The 23,062-nt window shown below is 37.9% G+C and overlaps 1 protein-coding gene across 1 annotated transcript in view; it reads left to right on the top strand.

The window, feature by feature from the left end:
- The window catches only part of BCKDHB (branched chain keto acid dehydrogenase E1 subunit beta), a 287,088-nt gene extending 267,276 nt beyond the window's left edge, over positions 1-19,812 (top strand). The window contains exon 11 of the mRNA XM_060030308.1: positions 15,835-19,812. The gene's annotated coding sequence lies outside the window, so the exon portion shown is untranslated. The remainder of the gene's footprint in view (positions 1-15,834) is intronic.
- The last annotated feature ends 3,250 nt before the right edge of the window (positions 19,813-23,062 follow it).

The following is a 23,062-nucleotide window of genomic DNA, read 5'->3' as shown; positions in this document are numbered from 1 at the left end:
CTGGCCCCTCACTGCTGTGGCCTCTCCCATTGCAGAGCACAGGCTCCAGACACGCAGGCCCAGCGGCCATGGTTCACAGGACCAGCCGCTCCACGGCATGTGGGATCCTCCTGGACCGGGACACGAACCCATGTCCCCTGCATCAGCAGGCAGACTCTCAACCACTGTGCCACCAGGGAAGCCCCCAGGTTTCTTTTGATTTCCATTTGCTTGTAATATCTTTTTCTATCCCCTCACTTTCAGTTTGTATGTGTCCCTAGATCTAAAGTTGGTCTCTTGTAGACAGCATATATGTGGGTCTTGTTTTTGTATCCATTCAGTGAGCCTGTTTCTTTTGGTTGGAGCATTTAATCCATCCACATTTAAGGTAATCATCGGTATGTATGTTCCTATTACCATTTTCTTAATTGTTTTGGGTTTGTTTTTGTAGGTCCTTTTCTTCCCTTGTGTTTCCCCCTTAGAGAAGAGCTGGTTTGTAGAGCTGGTTTGGTGATGCTGAATTCTGTTCACTTTTGCTTGTCTGTAAAGCTTTTAGTTTCTCCATCAAATCTGAATAAGATCCTTGCCAGGTAGAGTAATCTTGGTCATAGTTTCTTCCCTTTCATCACTTTAAATATATTGTGCCACTCCCTTCTGACTTGTAGAGTTTCTGCTGAGAAATCAGCTGTTAACCTTATGGGAGTTCTCTTATATGTTGTCATTTTTCCCTTGTTGCTTTTAATAATTTTTCTCAATTTGATTACTATGTGTCTCGGTGTGTTTCTCCTTGGGTCTATCCTGTATGGGACTCTCTGTGCTTCCTGGACTTGGGTGGATATTTCCTTTCCCATGTTAGGGAAGTTTTCGGCTATTATCTCTTCAATCATTTTCTCGGGTCCTTTCTCTCTCTCTTCTCCTTATGGGACCCCTACAATGCGAATGTAGGTGCATTTAATGTTGTCCCAGAGGTCTCTTAGGCTGTCTTCATTTTTTTTCATTCTTTTTTCTTTATTCTGTCCTGCGACAGTGATTTCTACCATTCTGTCTTCCAGGTCACTTATCCATTCTTCTGCCTCAGTTATTCTGCTATTGATTCCTTCTAGTGTAGTTTTCATTTCAGTTATTGTATTGTTCATCTCTGTTTGTTTGTTCTTTAACTCTTCTAGTTATTTTTTCTTTAATTCTTCTAGGTCTTTGTTAAACATTTCTTGCATCTTCTTGATCTTTGCCTCCATTCTTTTTCCGAGATCCTGGATCATCTTCACTCTCATTATTCTGAATTCTTTTTCTGGAAGGTTGCTTATCTCCACTTCATTTAGTTGTTTTTCTGGGGTTTTGTCTTGTTCCTTCATCTGGTACTTAGCCCTCTGCCTTTTCATCTTGTCTGTCTTTCTGTGAGTGTGGTTTTTGTTCCACAGGCTGCAGGATTGTAGTTCTTCTTGCTTCTGCTGCCTGTGCTCTGGTGGATGAAGCTATCTAAGAGGCTTGTGCAAGCTTCCTGATAGGAAGGACTGGTGGTGGGTAGAGCTGGTGTTGCCCTGGTGGGCAGAGCTCAGTAAAAGTTTAATTCACTCGTCTGCTGATAGGTGGGGTTGAGTTCCCTTCCTGCTGGTTGTTTGGCCTGAGGCATGACCCAGCACTGGAGCCTACAAGCTCTTTGGTGGGGCTAATGGTGGACTCTGGGAGGGCTCACGACAAGGAGTGCTTCCTAGAACTTCTGCTGCCAGTGTCCTTGTCCCCGCAGTGAGCCACAGCCACCCCCCCGCTTCTGCAGGAGACCTTCTAACACTAGTAGGTACGTCTTATTCAGTCTCCTATGGGGTCACTGCTCCTTCCCCTGGGTCCTGATGCACATATTACTTTGTGTTTGCCCTCCAAGTTTGGAGTCTCTGTTTCCCCCAGTCTTGTCAAATCCTGCAATCAAATCTGCTAGACTTCAAAGTCTGATTCTCTGGGAATTCCTACTCCTGTTGCCAAACCACCAGATTGAGAAGCCTGACATGGGGCTCAGAACCTTCACTCCAGTGGGTGAAGTGGTATAATTACATTATAATTATATAATTATAATCACAGATTATAATAATCTGTGGTATAATTGTTCTCCAGTTTGGGAGTCACCCAACGAGCGTTTATGGGATTGATTTTATTGTGATTGCACCCCTCCTACCATCTCATTGTGGCTACTCCTTTGTCTTTGGGTGTGGGGTATCTTATTTGGTGAGTTCCAGTGTTTTCCTGTCAATGATTGTTGAGCAATTAGTTGTGATTCTGGTGCTCTCACAAGAGGGAATGAGCACATGTCCTTCTACTCTGCAATCTTGAACCATTCTGATTTTTCCTGTTTCATGTGTTTTAATGTTTACTTTCAATACTAGTTTTTACGTACAAGACTCCCATTCTTCAGGCATTTAATTTGATTGGCTGTCATTTAGAGTATGCTATTCAGCAAAAAAAAAAATTGTTTTTGTTCTGTGTTTCCTTTCCTTTCTTTGTAAAGGATTACTTGAGTCAAATATTTCTTAATTCTAGCTTTTCTGAGGACTTTATTCTCCTCTCTCAGTAGTGAGTGATACATTGTCTCTTCATATAAAATTCTTTTTTTTTTCCATCAAAACTCCTTCCACCAGAATCAGAAGATGTTGCAACATTGTCTCCTGGCATCTCAAGTAGCAGAGGAAAATGTTTGCCAATCTGATTTTGTTGCTTTGTTTATAATCTCTTGTTGGTTTATTTGCTTGCATGTATGCTTGTTGCATTTCTTTTTCCTTATCTTTCTAATTCTGAAATTCTTCCATTGCGCATTTTGCATGGATCTCTTTCAATACATTTACCTGAACCATGGTTGGCTATTCATGTCTGCATATTTGGGTCTCCTGTTTTAAAACTTTTTCTTCAGTTACATCTTTGTTACTTCCTCTCTGTTCTTTGTTCTGGTTTCTTGTTTTAGAGCATCTCCAAGGCTGAAATTAAAATCTCTGTTCTCACCTCTCTGCTTTCCGTGTCTATCATTTTCTTTTACTATTTTCAGATCTTTTTCTCCTTCTTCTGTGTTCTGGGAAGGCTTCATAAGTCTGTTCCATATCCTGCCATTTCAGTTTTCCTCTTTGCTTCCTGCATTGGCTTTCATTTGTTATTGCTCTTTTATTTCGACTTCGTCTCCCCCAGCCCTCTATTCTCCCCAGGTTGTTGTATGTGCATTTCATTCTGTAGACATTTTGTAGTCAGGGTGCTAGAGACTGACTAGCTGTTCACGTAATCTGCTTCTCCTTTCTCCTGCGCACCCACTAGACAACAATTTCTCAGCCCCTCTTGAAGTTATGTGAGCATAATTTACCAATGGAGTATATGAAGAACAGATACAAATCACTTCCACACCTGGCCCATAAAAATCTCCCATGTGTGGTCTCCCATGCTATTTCCCATTCCATGGCAATCTTAAAAGCCATGTGTTGAAGATGGTGAAGCCACGTGGTAGAAAGAGCCTAGTTCCCTGAATTGCCAATTGGAGGAGAGCTGTCTGCTAATCAGGAACATCTGTTTTGGATTTCACGTACCAGAGCAATAAAGTTTTATTTCTTATTCCACTGAAATGTGGGGCTTCATTTGTCATAGCAGTATCATCTTAACTCATATTCATAGCCTGTTTTTTCATTATGCATGAGTTTTCTTTTTTATTTTTTGCCTCTTTTGTAAAAGTCATATCTTTGACATCCCTTTGAGAATGACCAGCTTTCCCTAATTTTCTATCATCTGAGTCTTAATGTGCTGTTCTCTTTCCCTCGTGTTGTCATGTCTATAAATTCCATGTTAATTTTTGTCTCTTTATTCATTCTTTAAATGTAATGATTTTTGCCAAATGGAGATTGTCAGCAGACAGTCTCTGTGATTTTTACACGGCTCTGCTAACTTTACACTTATTTTTATGGAGGAATCTCTTTCTAGGATCTTTACCTATTGGAAGGTTTTCAGTATCTGATTAGCATCCATATAGAGCTGCTTGATGCATCAAGGTGCAATTCTACTTCCATGCATGCTACTTCCATGATTTGGTCCTTAAATCTGTGAACCAAAAAAGTGCAGTGAAAATCACAGTCTCCCAGCATGCATTATTGCCAGGGTTTTCTTGTTTCTGGTCCAGCTCCAATGCTTTACCTCCGGGCAGAAGAACTAGGGACTCATCTACTCCCTCCACACACATGCGTTTTTTTCTTGACTTGTTTCATGTTTAAGTTGTAACTACAACTTAGCAGTTCTATATTGTATGTGGTATAGACACTGGTACTCAGATCATCCCACAAACAGTTTTTTTTTAGGAGGGGACAGATGCACAATTACTTTTTGATAAGAACATAGACCTTCAGTTTTCTTAAAATACAGATTTCTAGGCCCCTGCTATGGAAATTCTGATTTAGTAAATCTAGGGTTAAGCCCAGTAACCTGTATTTTTAAAAACCCCTAGGTGATTTTGACATGTAGCTAAGAACATGATCTGGAAGGAAATTAACACTATAGTAGATAATTTAAAAAATCAATTTTCTCGCAACCTAAGTTTCCGTTAACAGATAAGTGGTGTTTATATAAAATAAAATATTATTCAGCTTTAATAATACATGCTACAACATGGATGAACCTTGAGGATATTATACTAGTAAAATAAACCAGTCAGAAAAAGGACAAATACCATGTTATTTTGCATATATGAGATACATAGAGTAATCAAAATCATGGAGACAGAAAGTACAATTGTGTTTGCAAGGGGCTGAAGGCAAGGAGAAATGGAGTTGTTATTTAATGAGTGCAAAATTTTAGTTTTGGAAGATGAAAAATGTTCTGGAGATGGCTGATGGTGATGATTGCACAATGTAGATGTAGTTCATACCATTGAAATGTGCACTTGAAACGACTCAACTGGCAAATTTTGTGTTATGTAGTTTTTACCACATTTAAAAAAATAAAATAAATAAAAATAATTAAATGATCTCCTTACCATACCCCTTGAATTTTCATATCAGTAGAATCATAGACTTTGAAATCTAGAAAGATATTAGAGATGAGAGGCCCCGAGAGATGGGGAGATTTACATAAGACCAACAAGTAAGTGAGAAACAGAGAACTACAAGCTATAATTCTTGGTCGTATTTACCAGAATACCATATTTTAAGTATTGAGCATTTCCTTTTTCCTGATTGCTGGTATAAAAGGTTTGTTCTAGAAACTTTATTGCTACTTCCATCAGTCTCCTTCTTGAGACAGGGAAGTACCTTGAGTTGGAAGAAGTATGGCTGTCCTTATTTCTAGTTAAGTCAGTAAAGGTCTTGGCCTATTGGAAGCAATTAGGATTTTTAGGAACAGGTATATCTGGGAACTCAGGAGTTGATATCATGGTTGGGTCTCCAGCATGGAGAGCCATGGGCTCTGGAGTGGGGAGTGGAAAGGAGTTCAAGAAAAACTTGTCCTTGTGTCTTCCTGGCTTTGAAGCTTCCAAGGGAACTTGGATGGACCCCCTGGGGTGTTTTATGACTAGTTAAATTGTACTTATGCAAAGAAGAGGAATGGCCAACATTACAGATGACTATCTGGAAAAGACTTTTCCCAGACTAAAGAAGTGGAACAACTCACCAGTAGAGAATTTAATGAATTACAGTTTGGAAGAAGCCAAACAAAGATGAGTTTACATTAATTTGCCACACACAAAATATACAGGGGATAGTGACTAAGCCTTGTGTAAGGGAATTGACTGGGTTGTATGTGCACCACAACTTTGGAAAAAGACTGCTAACATTCCTTAAGCCACACTGGAATTCAAGACCAAAATACTTAACTCCTCCAATGGTTGAGTCTAAATTGTGCAACCACTATGCTGCCAGAGTTTCCTCTGGTTATGACTTGTTACAGATGCAAGTGCCACATGTCACTGAGAAATCGTAACAGCTTGGTCATGTCAACTGAGGAAATATGGATTCAAAGAATTTGCTCTTTACAGCATTTTTCAGAACAAACCACTTTGTGGTCAGCGAAGGGATTACATCTGGGGTGTCCGAAAATAAAGTCATTTCAAAAGCAGGATGAAATGAAAGGACTTAAAATAGCATGTGTAGGGATAGGTTATTTTATTCCCAAGAAGGCATGACAGTTTTGGACACTTAGTTAGCACAGCAGGTGATGACAATGAAACCTAAGAAACCTGATCACTTTAACATGATCTTCTGCAAGGGTCTTAAAACTACCATCTGATTAATTCACATTCCAGTGAATTTTTCTTTTCTTGATGTCTGCAGTATTATTGAACCCAAGTTCATGTGCCCCAGCAAGCCAAAATGATGGAGTTTGGAGCAGAGAAAGGTTTATTGCAAGGGCCAAGCAAAGAGAATGGGCAGCTCTTGCTCAAAAGATTTAAATTCCCCTGTGGTTTTCAGGGAAGAGTTTTTAAAGGCAAAATTTGGGGTGAGCATTGCAGGGTGTGTGACTTTCTTCTGATTGGTTGGTGGGGAGGTAACAAGGTGGCTGCCAGGAGTCTTAGTCTTCAGGCTTCTTGTTCCAGCCAGTCTGGGATCCACGTACTTGTGCTCAGCCTGAAGTTACCAACCTCCACCTGGGTGGGGGTCTTAGTTCTTACAGAAGAACTCAGAGATATGCATCAGATTGTTATGTATATCCCATGAGGAGGAGCTAGGACTCTGCTTTATGCCTGCACTATTGTTTCTTGACTACTTTTCCTTTGTTTCTGCATTCCCTCAGTCCCCTAATTAGTAACTGTTTGAATCTGCCCTTTGGAGGGCAGGTCTAGGAGGCTAAAGCCTTTTCCCTACAAACAAGAAGCAGGAGACACAGAAAGGATTTTGTACCCCAGGAGGGCCCCGCAGGGTCCTGCTTGGTTTCAACAGTACTGTTTGTTATAGGTGGAAAAGGGTAAGACAGTGTTGTGAGTTGAAACCTCTTTCTCTTGGTTTGAAAAATCAAATGAGACAAATATAATATTGTTGTTTTCAAAGCAATAGGATTTCTTTTCCTGTTTAGAGGCTGATGGGAATGTTTCCTTCAACTTTGTATGTAAGAAACAAGAACCTACTTTTCTGTTTCATTTCGGACCTTCCTGGCAAAGACTTACTGCTGACACGGGTCTGGAACAGGCTGGTATTTTCCTCCTGGGTTATACTTTAGCAGAGTTGTATTATGAATTCAGCTCCCACATGCATAATCATCCTACTTTGCAACCAGGCAAGGTAAAGATGGACTACTTATATCTGTGCTAGATTTTCTGGAAACAGGAAGAAAAATGTTTTCTAGAACAGTAACAAGGAAAAACAGTAAGAATGTGTCTGTCAGGGACTGAGGATTTCTTTGTAATTAATGATAGTGTTTGTATGAGGTGATTTGATAACTGCATCCTATAATCTGTTGAATCCATTTTGCCTCCTTGGCTGGGCACAATCATTTCTAGAAACTAGAGTTTAGCTTCATTTATTTTCTTCATTGTTTTACTGTTGTCCTCTTATTTTACCTTTATTACTTGTTTCCTTCTGTTTAATTTGGGTTTAATTCGCTTATTAAAATGAAAATTTAGATCACTGATTTGAGAATGTCTTTTCTATATAAATCATGTAATACTATACATTTTCCTCTAAGCATTGCTTTAGCTGCTCTCTACCATTCAGTATGTTGTATTTTAATTTTCATTAAGTTAAAAATGTTTGAAAATATTCCATGAGATATCTTCTTTGACTCCTGGGTTATTTAGAAGCATGTTTTAAAATTTTTCCAAATCTTTGGGGGATTTTTCAAACATCTTTCTATTTTTAATTTCTAGTTTAATTATCTTGTGGTCACAAAACATACTTTATAAGAATTCTACTTTATAAAAATTTATTGAGTCTTTTTTATGTCCCAGAATATACTCTATTTTGTAAATGTTTTGTGTGCATTTGGAAGAAAAAAAAAGTGTATTCTACTGTTGTTGGGGAGAATATTCTATAAGTATCAGTTAGGTCAAGTTAGTTGATAGTGTTGTTCATGTTTTCTATATCCTATTGATTTTTTTGTCTAATTGCTCTATGTTATTGGAAGAAAGTTTTTGAAACATTTCAGCTGTAATTTAGGATTGTCTATTTCTCTTTTCAATTTTATCAATATTTGGTTCATGTATTTTAAAGTTCAAAATGTATTTGTATACATATTAGGTGTACAAACATTTAGAATTATTACATCCTTTAGATGAATTGATCCCACATTAATTATGAAGTGTCCCGTTTTACTCCTGTTAACATTTCTTATTCTAAAAATCTGCTTCATCTGAAATTAATATATCCATTCCAACTTTATTATGCTTAGTATTTGCATAGTATATTTTATTCCATTCTTTTATTTTTAACTTATTTGTGTCTTCAAATTTTAAGTGGCTTTCTTGTAGACAGAATAAAATTGGGTAGTTCTTTTAAGTTCAGTTTGATGATCTCTGACTTTTAAATGGAACATTTAGCCATTTGCATAGGTTTTTTTCTTATTTTTTATTTTCTATTTGTCCTATCTATTCCTTGATACTTTATTCCTATTTTCTGCCTTCATTTAAGTTAAGTACTTTTATGATTCATTTTATCTTCTTTATTGGCTTTTATTTTTCTCAGCAGTTGCTTTAAGGTTTAGAGTACACACCTTTAACTTATCATAGTCTACTTGCAAATAATGTTACACCACTACATACAGTGTAAGAATCTTACTGTAGTATACTTTCATTTTCTTCTTCCTGACCTTTTTACTATTGCAGTGATCGATGCTTCTACATGCTCTAAATCCCCAAATACATTATTATTTTTGCTTTGAATAATTATCTTTTAAAGATATTTATAAATGAGAAAACCAATTTTTAAAAGGATTTTACATTTACCCGTATGTTTGCCATTTTCAGCATTCTTTATTCTTTTCTGTAGATTTTAGTTTCCACCTGTTACCATTTTCCTCTGCCCAAGCACTTCCTTTAATATTGGTTTTTGTGCATGTTTGATGGCAATGAATTTTCTCAGCTTTCTTTCTTTCTTTCTTTTTTTCTTTCCTTTTCATCTGAAAAACAACCTTTTTTTATGTGTTCATTTTTGCCAGATGTTTTTGCTCTTTATAGAATTATTAAGTTCTTAAAAGATGTTATACCATTGTGTTCTGGCTTCTGTACTTCTTGACAAAAATTCTGCTATAATCATATCTTTGTTTGGAAAAATATATTTTCTCCAACATGGCTGATTTTAAGATATTTTTTCCTTTATCACTGGTTTTCAGTAATTTTGTATGATGTGCAGTTGTGTGAATTTCTTTTTCTTTCTTTTGCTTTGGATTTGTTAAACTTCTTGGATATCTGGGTTAATTGGTTTTATCAAATTTGGAAAAACGTCAGCCATTATTTCTTTACTAGTTATCCATTTTATACATATTAGTGTATATATGTCAATCCCAATCTCCCAATCCATCACACCATTATTTCTTTAAATATTTTCTCCCTTCCCCCTACATTCCCATATCTGTGATTCCAATTGTACATACTCTAGACCACTTGTTATTGTTTCACAGGTCACTAATGCTCTTTTTTTTTTTTTTTTTTTTTGGTGGGGGAAGTGTCTTTTTTAGTCTTTTTACCTCTCTTGCTTCCTTTTGAATCGTTTATATTCCTATGTTTTGGATTCACTGATCTTTTGTATAATCTATTGTTAATCACATACAATATAATTTTTTCAATTTCAGATATTGCTATTTTCATCTCATGAACTTCTGTTTGGGTCTTTTTTATATCTTCCATTTTTCTTTTCATCATTTTAATGTGTTTTTCTAATCCTTGAATTTATGAAGCATTTATAATATTCATAATAGCTGTTCTAAAGTCTTTGTAGTTTCATTACTTCTGTCATATATGGATCTGTTTCTGTTGATTGATTTTTCTCTTGATTATGGGGCAAATATTTTCCTGATTCTTACATGCTGGTAGTTTTTCACTGGATGTTGAATATCATTGTTATATCTTATTTTGTTTTGTTTTTTAATTTCTTTAAAGAGTGTTGATTTTGTTCTGATGTACAGTTAAGTTATTTGGAACTAGTTTGATCCTTCTGAGGCTTTCCTGAATCCAGAGAAGCCTTTTGTCTCAAGCTAACTTAGCCCCACTACTAAGGCAATACCCTTCTGGCCATTCTACTCATTTTCCTGTATATTATAAAGTCTCTCTACTCTGGCTGGGGGGAACGTGAACTATTCCCAGCCCTATTTGAGCTCTACCACTTGTTCACCTTCTGCTCTTCAGTGGTTCTTTCCCTGGCTTTGGGTAGTTTCTTCTTTTGCATTCCAGAGCTGTGCTCAGTCATAGACTCAATGGTATTTTTCCATAGCTCTTTGGAGCTCTCTCTCTGTGCAGCTTTATCCTCTCCAGTACTCTTTTCTACAAAGTCTAGCTATCTTGAGCTTCTTGACCACTAATCTCAAATTTAGGAAGACTGCCAGGTTCTGTTTGGATTTCCCCACTCTGTACTTCAACCTGGAAACTTCTAGGCTGTAAGTTGGAGCACTTGTAGAGTTTTTCTCATGTGTTTCCCTTCTCTCAGGGATCATAGTTCTGTGAGGTTTATTATCCAATGTTTTAGAACCACTGCTTCCTATGTAGCTGTCTCACGGCTACCAATGGGAGTCCCCAGCTGGAGACAGTCATGTCATTCCTCAACTGTTATATCTCATTGGATTTTTTATATTCAGGAGCCAGTATAGAGTAACAAGAAAGAATCAGGCCATGGAAACAGACAATCCAGGCCTCAGCCATAGCTCTATTTAAGTATGAATTAATTTAATTATTCAATTTATTCATGACTGTATTCTTTTATTTTTATAATTTTTAGTGACTATTACTTTGTGCTAGGCATTGTGCTATATTCCAGCTTTAGTTCATCATCTATAAAATAGGGAGAAATAACACCTACCTCATTGTGGTAGATTGCAAAAGTGGCCACAAATTATTCCAAGTTTTCTTTCTGATCTTGCATTATGACCTTGCAGCTTCTCCTATCAATTCCTTTACTCATTAAATCTGGGCTGGCCTGTGACTTGCTTGGATCTGTACACTGTGGTGGAATTGATGTGTGTGACTTCTGAGCCTCGACTTGAGGAGACTTTGCAGGTTTCCTCTCTCTGTCTTAAAACCTTGTGCCTGCCAAGTGATTAGGTCTGAGCTGGCATGCCAAAGAATGATGAAGTGGAAAGATGCATTGGTTATCCTAGCTATGCTAGTTAAGTTACTGTAAACCAGTCAGCCCCAGCCTACCCACTAGTCTATTATTATCAGCACTATACTATATTCCAGCCTCAGTTTATCAGTTTAAGTGAGCCCAGCTAAGAACTATTGAGCAGTATTATGTGGTATCTGTGAACATATTAGTTAGTTGATGTTTTTGACCGACTGAATGGAAGATAAATAAGTTACATAGTTGTACATAGGTTTTTTGTTTTTCTTTTTTTTTTTTTTTTTTTTGCGGTATGCGGACCTCTCACTGTTGTGGCCTCTCCCGTTGCGGAGCACAGGCTCCGGACGCGCAGGCTCAGCGGCCATGGCTCACGGGCCCAGCCGCTCTGCAGCATGTGGGATCTTCCCGGACGGGGGCACGAACCCGTGTCCCCTGCATCGGCAGGCGGACTCCCAACCACTGCGCCACCAGGGAAGCCCTACATAGGTATTTTTGAGTAAATAAGTTTTAAATTTCAGCTTAGAAGTCATTTCCTCTGGGAAATTTTGCTGACATCTCTGACTAAATTATATTTCCCAACTATATTCTCTTAGTGCATGCTATATTTATTCTTTATGAGTCAACAATAGAATAATTATTTCTGTAACTCATTAATATCCAACTCCTCTATTCCACAATAAACTCTGCTTCAACATTTATGCCTGACATTTAATGCAGTGCCTGACACTTAGTAGATATTTGGTAAACGTTGTTTAGATGTATGAGTAAGAGGTAAAGTAGGTTAAGGACTGAGAAATGTCACCTGGATTTAATAACAAAGAAGTCATTAACACACAGGTTGACAGCAATTTCAGTGGATTGATGGGAAAAGACATGAGACCACAGGTGCATGAATATTGCAAAAAGCATTGAGAAAACAGAAAAGAAACCCAAGTCCAAGTTACTAACTTTATTTCAAAATGCAAATTCATTTTATGCTTGATTATGTTTTTCTTTTAAATTACTAAAATTAAATCTAAAGTGTCAGGTAAAATTATTATTTTTATTAATTTAATCATTAACATGTCTCAGAATCAGCACACAGAGGATCTTAATAAGCAACAAATGCTCTTGTGATACTAACCTCTCTCAGTTTCACTTGCACACTTGTTTTGAATTCTCCAGAATTTGACAGTCAAGAGGACACAGCATAATAGAATAAGGCAATATGTTCAATTTGGTTACTATGGACTAATTGAAGAGGCTCCAGAGAAACGGTCATTTGGATATTTGAATAAAAATCCCATTTAAAATCGATTGAAGATTTACCTTTCAGGACCTGATATGTACATTTCCTTTACTTCTCTTGTGGCAGAAAGGATGCATCTTTGTGTGTTTACCCTCTGCCTTGGAAACTGATTTCATTGTTTTAAGTGTCAGTTTTCATCATCATGTAAAGTGAAACACCAGAATGGAATGGCCTTTACTTTCAGTGACATAAATATTTCAAAAGAAACAGACCTTTTGAGTTCAGGAAAGGGTGTGTCAGATGTACAGGTGTCAGTGCAGGTTAATGTGTTGTCTTTCACCACTGGCCCTCTGGACTGTAATTTGACTTGGCGCACACGTGTGCAGAAGATCGGCCATCTCCATCCTGACTCTCGGAACCACCTCCCTATTAGAAAGCCATCAGACAAATAATTCACTCTCAACCCCATCATCGGCCTCCTAGAGAAAGATTGGGTTGAGATGCTGAGAAAATGAAAGCCAGGCTCTCGAGCAGGCAGTTGGCCTGGGCATATTTTTCCTGCTATATTGTGCTTCCCATTAAGCAGCTCATGAGTCTTTGTCACAGGTGAGTGACACTGAACTGAAAAGAGAATGATTCCTAATGAAGGGAAGTCCCAGAGACATTTTTGGAAAGGAAAATGTACCAAGCTAAACACAGGAGTACAATATATCTTCAGGTAACAAACATGGGCATGTGAGATGTTTATGAGCATGAAAGAGATTAATCAGAGTAATCTATAAGGGGCAGAGAATGAAGGTGTAAGCTTCTCCAGAAAAAATGTGCCAAGTTTCTTTGAAACATTAGAAGTCTTGTAAAATGGACAGGCTGAAGTAGTTGTCCATTCATTCTCCTTGATTCTTTTCACATAACATTCACTTATTATTTATGACCGTGCTTAAAGAAGCCATCTGGTAAAGTTGATGGTAAACTACCTACTCCTCTGTTCTATGTTGAGAACTGAGACTTCTGTATCACCTTTTAGACGGTCCTTGACTCATGCATACATTCTACAGAATACCTTGTTTATGAGGTCAGAATACAGCAGGCTGCAGTCCTGGAGTTACCTTGATTGGTACTTATTTGTGACTCCCTGCTCCTCTAAAAGCGAGCTGCCAGGCTCAGTAGAGAATGACAGCACATCAGAAGCTCTGGTAACATCTCCAGCAGTAAATCTTGATCGCATTTATGCATCTTACATTGCCGTCATTACTATATTTCCAACGTGCCCTTTTCACATGGTCATTTTATTGCTCCCTTTGAGTTGCCAAAGTTCCCTGACTCCATCTCTCACTGCCAAAGAAGGCATTAAACTCTTCAGCTGGTCTTATCATCTTTCTGAAAACAATAAAGGACCTTTTGTATGCCTTTAGTGAAATGTGTTCAATGTGCCAACAAGACTGGAGTTAGGCCTGTATTGCAGCGCAGGCTTGAGTCCAACTAGAAGGGTTTACGGCTTCCTCTATTCTCTTCTATCCCAGCACAGCTTTGGAATTGACATCTCACTGAATATAGAGCATACATTTGGTGACTTTTCTTCTAGACCCTGAATTCTTTTTAGGCTTATTTGTGTATACTTTCAAAATGTTAAGTTATTACAAATTTGTTTTTGAAAAATGGCACAGAATTGAACAGTCATGAGAAGAAACTGTCACAAATTGAAGAAAAAAGTGTGACAAGTGGGGCGTCCTGGGATTTCATTCTAAGTCATTGCAATATTTAGAGGTCATTTCTGCAGGTAAGGAGAAATGACCAGTTCCTTTAGAAGGCGTAGGATGGACCACATAGTAGTAAATACTTAAACAAAAAATCATTGGGAGAAAATTTCTATGTAATTTGAAATGATGTGCTCTGTTTATATCAAAGTTTGTGTGTAATTTACAGCACACGTATGTAAAAACATTGTCTTTTGAATATAGCAATTCTATCTTCTCCTGGATTTGACTTTAGGAAATGCTTTCTCCTTAATTTAGTTTAGTTACTTGAATCACTATTATGATATCTGGAAGTTTAGTAAGTGTGGCAAGACTGATAATTTGACCCAATCTGTTCTCCCCTTCTGTCATGAAAATGGAGTTGTGATTGAGTCCAGGCCTCTTAGCTGGACTGCATTTCCCAGTCCCCCTGCAGTTAAGATGGCCAAGTTCTTGTCAACAGAATGTGAGCAGAAGTGATGTGTCTGGGTCTGGAAATTAAAACATTGAACAAGCCTCCTCTAGACTCTTTCTGGATATGGTAGGTATCTACCTTCTTTTGTGTTCTAGAAGATGGAGGAAAAATAAGGTGGCAAGAACCTGGGTCTTGAATGACTATACCTAGCAGATCTGTCCTGTCCATCAGAACTGCTCATTACAGTTCTGTTACATGAGAAAGAAATTTCTATATTCTGTAAGCCACTGTATGTTGGGTTCTCTTTGTTGGAGGAGCTCATCCTTTAATATAACAAACACAGTTATAACCCCATTTAATCGGGAAATGATGTGTGCTGCTTATGTCCAGGTTTATGTGTGGTTTTAAAACTTAAGAAACAAATAGACTTCGAAAATGTTTCTGACATATATACGCTACAGATACTATGTCTAAATAGACAACTAATGAGAACCTGCTGTACAGCACAGGGAACTCTACTCAGTGTTCTGCTATGACTTAAATGGGAAGAAAATCCACAAAAGAGGGGATTTATGTATACATATATCTGAGTCACTTTGCTGTACACTAGAAACTAATACAACATTGTAAAGCAACTATACTTAAATTAAAAAATAATAATAAAATTTAAAAATCTCAAAAAAATATTTCTTCTCTAATTGGAGATACAAACACCCCTGTACATTTTTCATAATTTATTTTTTCATACATAGATAATAAAAAGTTTTCTCCTTTATTATCCAGTGTTGATGAGAGTGTGAGGAATCTTGGACTTTTATATGGCGTGGGGTGTAATTATTACAGTCTTTTTGAAGCTCTTTGGTGGTTATCCATCAGAAACAAAACCTGAATCACCTTCGGGTTTTACTTCTTGAAACCTGCCTTCCAGAAAGTTTGCATATATGAAAAGACAAGAATTGCAGAGATTTTTTTGTAACAGGAAAAACTGTAGACAACCCAAGCATCTAACGATACAGAAATGATTACATGGATTATGGGGAAATCCATGCTATGAGATCCTCATTAAGAAAGATGAGACATGGTCACATATTCGGACGTGGAAAGATGACTAGGAAGTAGTAAAATAAATGCCTCAGTGTGCATATTATGACACTACTTAAGTAAAAATGCCTATGGGGGTGTGTGTATATGTGTGTTTCTGAGAGCATATTTGATCAGAGGAAGAAATGGAGGCTGCGATAATATGCTTTTGTGCTCCTTCATTTTCTGCAGTATATAACATATAATGGAAGCCAGATGTTGACCCAGATATAAGGAGCTTCATCCATCCCATCATCCCAAGTGTGAAAAGCTGCATTCGCCTGAATCAATACATTTGTGACCTGACCTGGAAAAGCATAGGAAGATAGTGCATCAAAGTTACTTCCATCAAGGTGAAGGGGATTTGTGGCATAGCTTGGAACACAAAGGGGGACTATATCACTTTTCCATTCTATATCCTTCTCTGTCCTTTGACTTTTAAAGTATGTCCCATGGCTCCCCAACTCAAATACAGCGTAATATTTAGAACCACAAAATATTTAAAGTGTTTGGTGAAAATGTATGCACCGTAGGAACTTTTTAAGAGTGTCAGATACTAATGCTGTGATGGAATTTAATATCTCAAAACCACGGGCTTCAAAGAAATTAGACTTGATCTAAGCCTCCGGGTCAGAAATAAAATAAAAATGGAAAATATGACTTATACTGGAACTCTTCAAGCAACTTTTGGCTTTTTCTGTGAGAACACTACAGCTTCCCTGTTGGTAAACTTGGGAATAATGGAGAAAGTCTTGTGAGCTGGGAGCTTCTAGGCTGAATGTTTAACTGCAGCTGGGAGATAGCTGTTCCAAAGAGAGTTGAAGACAACACCAGGTTAACAAGCAGACAAGACTGTTAAATGTGGCTTTTAAAAAGCCAGGCCCTTTGCAAAAAGGGAGGTGGATACACATCCCATCCCTTGTTAAGTTTTCAAAGAAGAGATAAATGAGTATTATTATTTTTGTAAAATTTTATTGAAGTATAGTTGCTTTACAATGTTATGTTAATTTCTGCTGTCCAGCAAAGTGAATAAATGAGTGTGCTTTAGGATTAATAATAATGCTTTGAAGCTTCCTTTTCAGAAACAAAAATTAAAGGGAACAACACCTTGAACTATTATTTTAACTGCTTAGTGATGTATCTATATATACATTATATATAGATATATAATGCATATATATCACATCATATATATATATATTTTTTTAAACTGAACTTTGTGGTGGTTTTAAACATTTCATTCAGGGCCAACTATAATATGAACATGGAATAGGTCTCAACTTCTGAGACAGTAGGATTTTCAGAAGTTTAGAAATTCAAACTCATATAAAATCAAATATTATTTTAAATGCTCTTAACCGCTAAGGAAAATAAAACCATACCCAAACCTTCCTTTTCTCATCTAGTAATATTATGGGTGGGTATGTTAAAATCATTTAAATAAGTTAAAAGGAAGCTCACATCCAAAGGTTATTTCCACAGGCTACTCTGGAAAGTACCAGTGCTTGGCATGAGTGGTTCTAGACTGTTCTGCCAGAGCGTTCAGTAGAGTAGTGACAGTCAACCTCCAGTTTGGATTGTCCTAGTGTAAAAGTAGAATATATTCTCGGGAAAAGCAAGCATGCTATCAGGTGTTCATTCAACACATATTCATGAATCCCCATATGGGTTTAGGGAAAGAAAGGTTAACTACGCTGTAGGTTTCCCCCAAAGGGAAAGAGAGTATTAATCAAAAACTTATAAGGTGAAAGCACTATAAATAATGCTATTAAAATTCTTTGGGATCTTAAGTAAGGGTAGAAAACCCCCTCTAATGTGTTAATGGTTTCACAGAGGAGGTGACATTTAAAAGAGTCTTTCAGGATACCTAGGATTATCACCAAATACAGAAAGAGACAGGTGAAGTAGAGGCATGGGCGTATAGCACGTCTTAAATACAGACTGTATGTAAGAACGTGAAATTATAACAGGGTAGCATTTTGAAAAATTAGATTGTTACATTCTATAGGAATGTTACATTCTACAGGAATGTTACATTCTACAGGAATGTACAGGAACTCTACAGCAAATGCACTGGGTTGTGCCATCTGGTAAGGGAGCAAGTGACTAATGTAGTCAGACCTCAGTGTATGGTCAGGGTCCAAAGAGTGGTCAGAGCTAAGAGGAGCCTGAGTTGTCCAAGAAACTTTATAAAGTCAGCAGAGACCAGGCCGACAGATCATTGGCAAGGACACTCTAGGGATCTAAGGACCACCTTTCCCAGCTCCTGAAAAGCACTGAGAAAGACACCAACATCCAGTGCCAACCCCTTTTTCCCTTGCCATTAGTGAGGTTGAAAAAGCCGGCTAATCACTTTCGATTCGTCGCTTACCGACTGGGGTGAATATTTGACCAAGTATTGATCAATGAGCTATAAGTGGAATTTGCTGGGGGTGGCTTTTGTATAATGATTTTTTATCTGGATAAGATAGGGATATGGCTGGGAGCATGCTCCTGAAGCTTCCTTTTTTTGTCCACGAAGCTAGAAATCTGAGGAAAATGCCACTATGCTAAGCGTGTAGAGTGAAAACCAGAAAGAGCTTCTCATCCATGTTAGCACAGAACAGATAAACTAACAACAGCGCTTACTGATCTTTGGATTTTTTTGTCATGGAAAAACAAACTCCTATTTATTTAGGCCACAGTTAATCATCTGATCTATAATTTTCAGCCTTTTCATCAAAAGTTTATCAAAAATTTTACTGTCTGATAATCATGTAAGTTTATTGAGAGTCTATCTAATGAACGGTGAGCAAGGTCCTACCCTAATCTCATATATATAGATGTCTAGAAGACAGATGTCTCTGCTGGAGTCATCTAAGCCAAGACTCGGTTATCTAAGAGTGATTGAAGCAAGCTGAAGATTTCAACTTTTTTTCTCTCCAAAATAAATCATATTTTCCGCTACTCTACAAATTGTAATATGGGTAAATTGCTAGCCCTATCACAAAATGTTTAGAAATTATGAGATTCAGTGAGCTGGAAAAATATTTTTTTTAGTGTCAGGAGTTGAACTGGAGGAGAATGAGATAGGAAGGTTAAGTGGCAGCCAGATTGTGAAGAAACTTGTATGCTGCAATTTAAACACGGATTTTGAAAAGAATATATGTATAAAACTGAATAACTTTGCTGTACACCGGAAACTGACACATTGTAAATAACTGTATTTCCATAAAAATTTTTGAAAAATAATTTAAAATTAAAATTTAAAAAATGGACTCTGACTTGTAGGTCATTGGGAATCATGGAAAAGTTTAAAATAGGAGATTAATACCAAATTAGCATTTTAGGAGGATTGTTTTGGTAACTATGTAGAAGGAAGATTGGAGGGGACATAGAACAGGGACAATGAGAACTATAAAGAAGATAATGTAGTTACATGTTAACTTCATACCTGGAATATGGTTATTGATACTTGTTGAAAGAATTTAACCTTTAGTTCTGGATTTGCCTAAAATTGTCAACATATTAAATATCAGATATAGATGACAAAAACTCGAGATTTAAGTCTTTGTTTAAAATTATTTTAATATAATCAAAATATTTGCTAATAACACTTCTTTTTCATGACTAAATAAAAGCAAACAACTGTTAGATTTTTAAATTGCAATTTATGTGAACTTGTATGTATTAGCTTCATCTCAGCAGGTGCACAAGAACTGTTTAATGACTGACAGGCTGAATTGAATTCAACAACTTTTTACTGTATTCATTGCATTTTCAAACAGTTTTTCTAACATCTTGCCTATGGATTTGGCCACTATAACACCCAGCTTTTCTGAGGCAAATACAGTTTCCAATTTTGTGTCCTAATCTCATAAACATATTTTTCCTTGTCAAATCACAGGTTTCACTTTTTGTTTCAGAAATGTTAGTCTGTATTCTTATACTATAATAAACCTAAGAAATGTCACAAATGATCACATTGCTTATAGTTTCTTTGCCTTTTTGCTATAGAAACAAATGAAACAAAATGACCCCCAATTCTCAATGTCTCAGTTATGTATATAGAAATGAATATCCTAAAACAATCCTCTGAGTCCTTTTAACCTGTAAGCTTCTATTTTCAAGCAGTAACCACCTTCAGTGTGAGACAAGTGCCCCCTTGCCTCTTGTTTAGATCTCCTCTAACTGCCAAGATTAAACATTTAACTACCTGTAGTTTATAAAAAATTTATCCAACCATTGCCTAAAATAGGTCTGTGTTTGTTGTTGCGCTTTTATTTATTTATTTTTCTAAAGGACAAGACCCATGAGGATTCATCCACAGAGCTGGTAAGACTGTTGGTGACTGCTCGTTCCCATGGTGGAGTGAGCTGCATGTGAAGGAAGCAGGGGAGAGAGGAAGCAGCATGGCTGTAAGCATATCTGCATCTATAGTTACGTTATAGTGTAAAATAGAGCTGCCATACGAGCCAGCAATCCCACTTGTGGGCATATATCCGGAGAAAAACATGGTTCAAAAGGATGCATGCACCCCAGTGTTCATGGCAGCACTGTTTACAATAGCCAAGACATGGAAGCAACCTCAATGATCATCAGCAGAAGAATGGATAAAGAAGATGTGGTAGATATACACAATGGAATATTAGCCATTAAAAAGAATGAAATAATGTCATTTGCAGCAAAATGGATGGACCTGGAGATTATCACACTAAGTAGGTTGGACAGAGAAAGACAAATACCATATGATATCGCTTATATGTGGAATCTAAAAAAAATGTTGCAAATAAACTTATTTACAAAACAGAAACAGACTCGCAGACTTAGAGAAGGAACTTAATATTTACTGGTGGGGAAGGGTAGTTTGGGATTTTGGTATTGACATGCACACACTGCTATATTTAAAATGGATAAATAACAAGGACCTACTGTAAAAAAAAATTAAAATAATAAAATTAAAAAAAAATTTTTTTAAATGTAAAAAAAACCACCAATAAACAGAAACCTCAACTAAATAGAGCTGGGAGACCAGAAGGGGGAGTTCTTATGCCCTGAGGTAATAGCAGAGCCCAACAGGAAGGACTCAGCCAATAGAAAGCTACGGACTCATGTTTCCTACAGCCGTCCCAACTTCCTTCCCCCCCGCCCCCGCTATGAAAACATTCTCCTTCCCTTGCTGTGTGGGGACTTGCACGTAGCTCACCAGGGTTGCAGACCCCAAACTGCAATTCTCTGCTGATCCCAAACAAACTCATCTTTGCTGGAGAAATATCTGGTAGTCTATTTGTTTCAGCTCAACAAAGGATACTTCAACACATCATGGAATGCAGGACCTGATGCGGCTGATTTTAAGGAGCCCACATCTGACGTATAAAAAGACCATAAGGGCTTGTGGCAGACATGTCTTGATAGCAGAGACCATAGGATCAGCCCATGGATCCCATTTTCTGCAACTTGGAGACATGGCCCACCAAAGGAAACATCCCATTTCAGTTGCCTTTGACAATATACACTCTTCGAAATTTGGTATACGTTCATGCAAACCAGCCTCATCAAAACTTTAGGTCCTAGGTGGAGCAGGAAAGTGAATAAATACATACCATGGGCCATCTCTGTGCTGTACTATGCAAGAGAGAAAGGGTTTGGAAAAGGGAATGCTCCAAAGAATGTTCAGAAAACTGAGTGGAATGTAAGGTGCACAGAGAGCTGCAGAATGCGATTTGTTTGGAAAGATGGATTATGGAGAATTTCAGTGGCTGCAAGGCTTATTGGCTGTGGTTGCACCAGAGAGTCAAGGAGGCACTAGGAGTGAAAATAATCTCTGGAATTAGTGGCATAAAGTGTGACTCTGTCAAAGCAAGTAGACATCGACTCATTTCCCCCCAAATCCAGTGTAAGTTAAAGAACAACTGTCTCTATAGATTAAGGCATCTTAGACGGATTATTGGCTGCACAACGGCATGAGACGTTGACTTGGTGGCTCAGCTTTGACGCTGTGTGTGTGTGAGGGCGCCAGCCCCTGGGCATTGTCTGATGTGGTGGCATAATTGGGCTGGTCCACCACAGTCCTTCTGGAGAAGGTCCAGAACACATGGTACATGGTTTCCTGTGTTTGTACAACAGCATATTGGCCCAGGACAACAGACCTGCTCTGCTGAGGGGAGCTGTGTGGCACGGTATGCAGTGCTCGGCTGGGCCCCTGGAACACGGAGTACCAGCTCCGTACGGAGAAGCAGCAGGCCCAGCACCTCCTACCCGGGAATGAGCAGGTCCAGAGTGGGAAGGAAGGATGGCAGTAAAGAAGCCTGCAAACTTGGGTGAGGTTCGTAGCAGGTGTCGGAGGATAAAAGTCAGGTTTTTCTCGGCATGGTTGACTGTGTGGTCCAGATTCAAGTCCAGGTAAGAGTCATCTTTCTGACTTGTCTTTCTGTGCCTCGGTTTTCTCATCTGCCAAATGCAGACAATAACTCCTGCCCGATAAATGTACTGTTACTGTGAGGATCGGATGTGTAATATATGGGAAAGAAATAGATGCCATTTATTGAACACCTATAATGCACTACTAACTGGACCAGACACTGTTTATTACTTCATTTAACCCTTGCATGAACCCTCTAAGGCAAGTATTGTCATCTCCATTTTACAGATGTGGAAACAAGTTTGACAAGGTCAAAATTACTTGTTCATTCATTTGTGAGTTTAACACTTTGTATTGAACACATAAGACGTGCCAAACATGGTAATAGACCCTGGGAATAGAGTGGTGGATCAGCTCTACAAGGTCCCTGTGCCAATGGAGTTTATATTGCACGAGGGCCGATGGATAGTAAAAAATAAATAAGTCAAACTTAATATTATTAATACAGAAAAATAAGACAAGGCTATATCAAACGGATTCTATTCATTCTCTACTCCTTATATTATCTATAAGCTTAAAGTTAGAGCTAAGGGGTTGATTAGACTCACGTTTATCTGTTCTGACAAAAATCTTTTATAGATGTTCTGTGAACTTTGTATTACATCAGGGGGCACACCATATCCGGGTGTCCCACTTTTAGAGATGATGATATGGACAACCTGACCCCTTCAAGTGTAAAGTTCTATTTCCCCTTTATTAACCAGGCATCAACCCATAAAGTAATAATTTGTCATGCTGCAAATATGCAGCTCCCCATCAATCTTTTACCAAATGGCTTTAGAATTTGTTGGTAATCATTTCCTGAAAACATTATTTTATTAGGGGTTGTAAAATTATGATTGTATAGGGCTTCCCTGGTGGCGCAGTGGTTGAGAATCGGCCTGCCAATGCAGGGGACACGGGTTCAAGCCCTGGTCTGGGAAGATCCCACATGCCACGGAGCAACTAGGCCCGTGAGCCACAACTACTGAGCCTGCGCGTCTGGAGCCTGTGCTCCGCAACATGAGAGGTCGTGATAGT

This window comes from Delphinus delphis, chromosome 14 (assembly GCF_949987515.2).
Source record: "Delphinus delphis chromosome 14, mDelDel1.2, whole genome shotgun sequence".
NCBI lineage: Eukaryota > Metazoa > Chordata > Mammalia > Artiodactyla > Delphinidae > Delphinus > Delphinus delphis.
The sequence above is the reverse complement of the archived record's forward strand: the minus strand, read 5'-3'. Positions and strand labels throughout refer to the sequence as shown.